The sequence below is a fragment of the Capsicum annuum genome, chromosome 3 (assembly GCF_002878395.1).
Source record: "Capsicum annuum cultivar UCD-10X-F1 chromosome 3, UCD10Xv1.1, whole genome shotgun sequence".
In the NCBI taxonomy this organism is placed as follows: domain Eukaryota; kingdom Viridiplantae; phylum Streptophyta; class Magnoliopsida; order Solanales; family Solanaceae; genus Capsicum; species Capsicum annuum.
The window spans coordinates 111,469,245-111,476,012 of NC_061113.1; the positions used below are offsets into that span (position 1 = coordinate 111,469,245).

General features: G+C 35.2%; 1 non-coding gene across 1 annotated transcript; it reads left to right on the plus strand.

Moving 5' to 3' along the window:
• The first annotated feature begins 5,839 nt into the window (after positions 1 to 5,839).
• On the plus strand, positions 5,840 to 5,946 carry LOC124897440. The gene has a single exon (XR_007054159.1). It is a non-coding gene; the product is annotated as a small nucleolar RNA R71 (small nucleolar RNA).
• Positions 5,947 to 6,768: the final 822 nt, after the last annotated feature.

Consider the following 6,768-nt stretch of genomic DNA (forward strand, 5'->3'; position numbering starts at 1 on the left):
ATTCCAAATAAACCTACAAGCTTAATCACTAACCAAGTTCCCCTATTTATAGAGAAGGAACTACTATCCATCATAAATATATTCCCTTTCCACTCATGATAACAATATAACTTCCACCCCATATCATCACAAAAATCATATAACTCTTCCATTTGTAGAAAATCAAGCACATACATAGAGGAAGGTTTAAAAATACAAATCAAACTAGGCACCAAATTTTTCACACATCTCACATACAATAAGAGATTCATAAATGTTAGTACACATCCTATTCAACTCAACATGATATAAAATTATGAATTTCCATCAATATAATAAGAAGAATCAAAGATTGAAACACTTACCTGAGTTGAGATGACAGAGGAAAAAAAAACGTTAGAGCCTACTCTTGTGTTCAAAGAGTATAGAGAAAATATTTGTTAAAGGGACTTGGGGCGACACTTTTAGGGTTAAGAGTTGTTAGGATTAGGGTTATAAGGTGGTATTTATAAAGGGGTATTTGACTTTGGGTTGGGTTGGGTTAAACCCAACAAAGTATTTAATTTTTTTCCATAATTGACCATCACCACGACGTGGTGAATTCGTGGTGACACACTACAAATTGACAATTGTTATTTGTTACCTCACCACAATTTGGTGACCCTAAAATTCAAAAAATTGTGTTTTAACAAATCACCGCGATGTGGTGAAATTGTGATGACATACTAGAAATTGACAATTGTATTTTAACATAGCATCGCAATGTGGTGGCCTTTAAATTCACATTTCTAGTGCATTTTCAACCCCTTTTATTACCTGGTATTGTACCTAACTTGCAACTTATTTACAAACCTAATTGCTTTTTTGATGTGATATTAGCCTATTTTTAATTCTCACCTTTTTGCCTAGAATTTTCTCATTCCTGCATACTAAACAAAAACAACAAAACAATGTAAGAAAAAATGGGTTGCCTCCCAGTCATCACCTTGGTTTTGGTATGACATGACTCATCTTTTTATATTTTTGCTTCTTTTTCTATTTTTTCTAAAAAATAAAAACAAAAGCTGTGCTATTACGTTACATTTGTGGGTTGTGTCACACATAGCGCCTTAATTTACATCGTGGCATGACTTAACTCAATCTCATTCATCCGTAAAGGTATGGACACATTGTGCTTATCTCCATGATCAACCCAATAATTCTTCACACGTTGTCCATTCACCAGGAACTTCTAAGTATTTTCCTTGTTCCAAAACTCCACCACACCTTGAGGAGTCATTCTCACTACTTCAAACAGCCTAAACCACTTAGACCGTAACTTACCCAAAAATAATTTCAACCTCAAATTGAATATCAAAATAAGTTGTCTAGGTTCAAAAATTCTATCTAGGATATGCTTGTCATGCTATTTCTTGGTCTTCTATTTGTATAGTTTTTCATTCTCATAACCATGGAGATGAAACACATCAAGTTCAACAAGCTTTAACAATATCTTCTCCCCCGCGGCCTACATATCAAGATTCAGCTTTTTCACTGCCCAATAAACTTGATGCTCAAGCTCTACAGGTAAATAGAAGGATTTCTTATAAAACAAATGATATGGAGAGGTACCTATGGGAATCTTATAAGATATCCTATAAGCCCACAGTGCATCATCAATCTTTTTAGCCCAATCCTTCCGCTGACCATTAATAGTCTTCTACAGAATCTACTTTATCTCCCGATTGGATCCTCTACTTGACCTTTTGTTTGTGGATGGTACACAGTGGTCACCCTGTGACTAACACCATATTTAGACAAAAGATTTTTAAACTAAGTTTTAATAAATTGCATACCTCTATTACTAATAATAGCTTTGGGAGTACCAAACTAGGAGAAGCTATGCTTTTTCAAAAATTTCAACACCACTCGCGCATCATTCGTGGGGAAGGTAGATAGTTCCATCCACTTAGATACGTAATCAACTGCCACTAGGATATAAAAGTTTCCACTGAATGGTGGGAATGGTCCCAAAAAATCTATCCGCCAAACATTAAATACCTCAACTTCAAGAATATTGTTCAGGGATATCTCATGATGATTTAAAATTGTACCTAACCTCTAACATTGATCACATCCCTTCATAAAAGCAACTGTATCCTTGACTAATATTGGCCAAAAGAAACCTGATTGCAACATCTTTCTAGCTATTTGATCCCCCCCATGAGGTCCACCATAAGGAGATAAATGACACTTTTATAGCACTTGTTGAGATTCAGCTTTGGACACACATCTACACACAATCCCATCTGAGCCCTATTTGAAAAGATAAGGCTCATCCCATAGATATATACGAGAATCATGTATCAACTTATTTCTTTATTGTATGGTAGCTTCAGGAGTGTAAACCCCATAAACTAAAAAATTCACAATGTCTGCATACCAAGGTAACTCTCACACATCAAGAGCTAACAATTCCTCATCTGAAAATTCTTCCCAAATGCACAGTGTATCCTCAACAATATGGTAATGATTCTCTAGCCTTGAAAAATAGTCTGCAACTTGATTCTGTACTCTTTTTTGATCATGCACTTCTAGGTCAAATTTTGGAAGTAATAGAATTCACCTAATCAATTGTGTCATTGTATATTTTTTGTTTAATAAGTACTTGATGGCTGCATGTTCTGTTTGAAAAATTACCTTGGTGACCACCAAGTATGATCTAAATTTGTCGAATGCATAAACTAGTGCTAACATCTCTTTTTTTGTAACTGTGTAATTTATATGGGTATCATTTAAGACTTTAATTTTACAATAAATAGAATGAAATTTCTTCTCTTTTCATTGCCCCAAAACTGCTCCCACAACCACATCACGTGCATCATACATTAGTTCGAATGCCAATGCCCAATCTGGAGAAATCAACAAAGGTGCTTCTGCAAGTTTCTTCTTTTGCCTCACAAAAAAGCTTGTAGACAATCAACCCCAAAATCAATCTTAGCTTCTTTTCTAGTAGTTTTCACATAGGACTTGCAATATTAAAAAAAAATCTTGGATAAACCACTTGTAAAACCCTGTATGCCCTAGAAAACTCCTTACTCCTTTTACTATTACTGGATATGGTATCTTTTCAATCACTTCTACTTTGGCTCTATCCACTTCAAGTCCTCTACATGACACCTTATGACCAAGGACTATTCCTTTCTTTACTATAAAGTGACACTTTTCCCAATTCAATACAGGATTTGTCTCTTCACAATGAGCTAGGACTTGATCTATATTCTGAGAGCATACATTAAAAGAGTTACCATAAACTGAAAAATCATACATGAATACCTTGACAAATTCTTTAGCAATGTCATAGAAAATTGCCATATGTATCTGTGAAATATTGTGGGTGCATTAGGGAGGCCTAAAGGCAGGTGTCTGAACGTATATGTGCCATATGGGCAAGTAAACAAGGTTTTTTCTTAGTCTTCTGGCACTATTGTGATCTGATTATACCCTGAGTAAACATCCAGAAAGTAATAGTATTTCTTCCTTGCCAACCTATGTAGAATTTGATCAATGAATAGGATAGTATATTGAGCTTTTCTAGTGGTTTCATTCAACTTTTGGTAGTCAATGCAGATTATCCAACAAGTTACCACACGTATTGAAATCAACTTATTAGCTTCATTGGTGGCCACAGTCATACCATCTTTCTTTGGGATGTAGTATACTTGGTTGACCGACTTGCTATCAAAAATAGGATAGACAATCCCAACACCAAGCCACTTAATGATTTTTTTTGTTCTACTTCCTTTATCACTAAATTGAATTGATGTTTCTTCTAAACACTTGCCTTGTAACCTTTTTCCATGTATATATTATGTATACAAAGGGCTGGATTGATTCCAATGATGACTGATATCTGCCAACCAATTGCCTTCTTCCTTCTTCAGAACAACCAATACATCTCTTACCTGCACATTTGATAAACCTATAGATAAAATAATAGGCAAGGTATCATTATCACCAATAAAAATATATTTTAAGTGTGGAGCACGAGCCTTAAGCTCTAATTTTGGGGCTTCATAAACTAAAGCTTTGGGAAATGGGCCAATTGGCCTATTCAATGGCTCAAAAGGTAGCTTTCTCATGTCAATAACTGCTATATTCATAAATTGAACCAATTCAAGTGCCTCTAAATCTCTGTAAATATTGAAACCCATCAAAGCTCACTCGAGTGGATCATCAAACCATAATAGATATAGCTCATATGCAACGTCAATAACTAATATCAAATATAATTTTTCATATATAGCAAGCAATTTTAGTGCCTTATATACATCAAAAACCTACACTTTTTCATGCGCTCACATAGTCATCTTTTCTGCTGCTACATCTATAACTGACTACTTTATTGCTAGAAATGGGCATCACAAAATAAATGGAACTACTAGATCTGCTTCGAAATCAATAATAACAAAGTCTATTGGAAAAATAAGTGATCCCACTTGCACTAAGAAATCTTCAATAATTCCATCCATCCTACCAAGGGACCTATCGACCAACTGTAAAATAATGGTCATGGGTTTGGGACTTCTAAGACCCATCATTTGAAACAAAGATGTAGGCATAAGATTGATGCTTGCCCCTAAGTGACACAATCCATGAGCACTGATGGCCTTTCAAATAGTGATCTGCAAATTAAAACTACCTAGATCCTTCATCTTCGTGGGCAATTTGTTCTGTATCTAGATGTGCACTCCCAAGTAAGTACAACAGTAGCATACTCTATAAAATAGTTCATTTTTGGTATTATGTTTGTAAGATACTTTTCATATTTTGGAACACTCTATAGAATATCAAAAAGAGGAAGATTTACAAGAACCTACTTTAGAAGATCCAAAAACTTCTTGTAACTTGTCTTCTCTTGGTGCTTTTGCTGCCTCTATGTAAAGGGTAAAGGTGTGGTCTTCTTATCCACTTGAATTTTATTACTTGTTGCTATTTCTTTAACCTTTTTCTCTTTATTTTTTTTAGGATCATCATCAGTAGCTATGGGACTAACCTGCTCAGGTATCACCTTTTTTTAACTGCAACCTACTCCTTATTGTAACTGGATTTACCTGCTTTGGATTTGCATCTGTATCAAAGGGTAAGCCTCCTTGAGGTTTAGTGTATTGCACTCTCATAATCTTGCCAAGTTGCAACTCTAAATTCCTCGTAATCAACTATTGAGTCTTTATATTTTCCTGTTAACTCTTTATATCAGCTGTCATCCATGTATGAGAAGCTAAAAGTAGCTTGAACATCTCCTCTATACTGTTCGTTTAAGTAGTGGTTGGATTATTTTATACCTACTGCTGTTGATTGTGTGGTATTTTCCCCTTATATTGATTATTGTTCTGCAACTGATTTCTAAACTATGGGAAATTGAGATGATTCCTATAATTGGGATTATACGTGTTACCAAAGTTTTGTTGTCCTTGATGATTTTCATTCCCAACATAATTAACAGAATCTGGATTAACCTCACAAGCATCTGATGTATACTTACTACTTCCACAAACTTCACACCACTATATTTGTTATTGCTACCTGCTCTGTAACTCTAACTTCATGCTGCTAAAAGGATTAGTAATCTGATTCTAGAGTATAGTAAGTATAGCTGATAAGGCAGTGAAGTGAGATACTCCTAATACACCTGTAACCTTCTTAGGAGCACTCCTCGTCAGCATGCTAATTAGGATTCCCTTGTGAAATTCAATTCAGCAGTGCGTACAATTCATCATAAATCTTCTAAAAAGCTTGCCCACCTACTGCTAAATCAAAGAGAATATTGGTATTTGGCTCTAACCCTTCAATGAAAGTATGAACAATAACATCATTAGATTGATGATAGTGAGGGTAATTTCTGAGCATACTCTTAAATCTCTCCTAAGTTTGGTAGAGATTTGCTCCTTTTTTCTACTTGAAACTCAGATTCTCGCTTCTCAATCGTGCAGTATTCCTGAATAAAAAGAATTGAATAAGTAACTTCCGAGATAGATCTTCCCAAGAAGTAATAAAGAGTGATGGTTCAGCATGTAACAACCTATTTGCTTCCCCCGTTAAAGAAAAGGGCAAGAGAGCCAGTCTGACATAATTAGTATTCACCCTTGCAGGAATGCATGTATTTCTAATTTCCATAAAGGTCTATATGTACTGCTGTGGGTCTTCATGTGGAAATTTGGCAAATTTCACAACCGACTTCAGTAACTGCACCATATTCTGCTTTAACTCAAATCAACCATATAGCTCAGGGTTGTGAATACTATTAGTCGCATGGTCCATGAGTGGGATTTCCACCTCATGAATAGGTCTAGCAACTGCTTGAGCAGGAGCAGCTAGAATAATTGAAGATGGAACATGCCCACTATTTGGATCAATTGGATCATTAGGAGATCTGTGTTCAGCCATTTGAACCTGCTGGATTGGACATTGAGCTCTTTGCCTATGTTGGAATACAAGTTCTCATTCCAAATAAGGATCTACCAACCCTCTATCTCTTGCCAGTCCTGTATTCATCTAGTCGTGCAAAAATTAAGCTGCTAAGATCAAGTTGTTAACAATTAAACTTACTATCAAAAACAAAATATTTAGCAAATTATTAATTATACTAGTCTCTGATTACCGCACCAAAAACTTATTGTGTTCAAATGCACACAAAAGTGTACGTGATCTTACAAGTAGTATAGTGACTTAGAAAGTTGTATATCCTACCTACAAGGACTCTACAACTAGAAATTCAACCAACATTAGTTTCAGACAGGAAGGTATTAA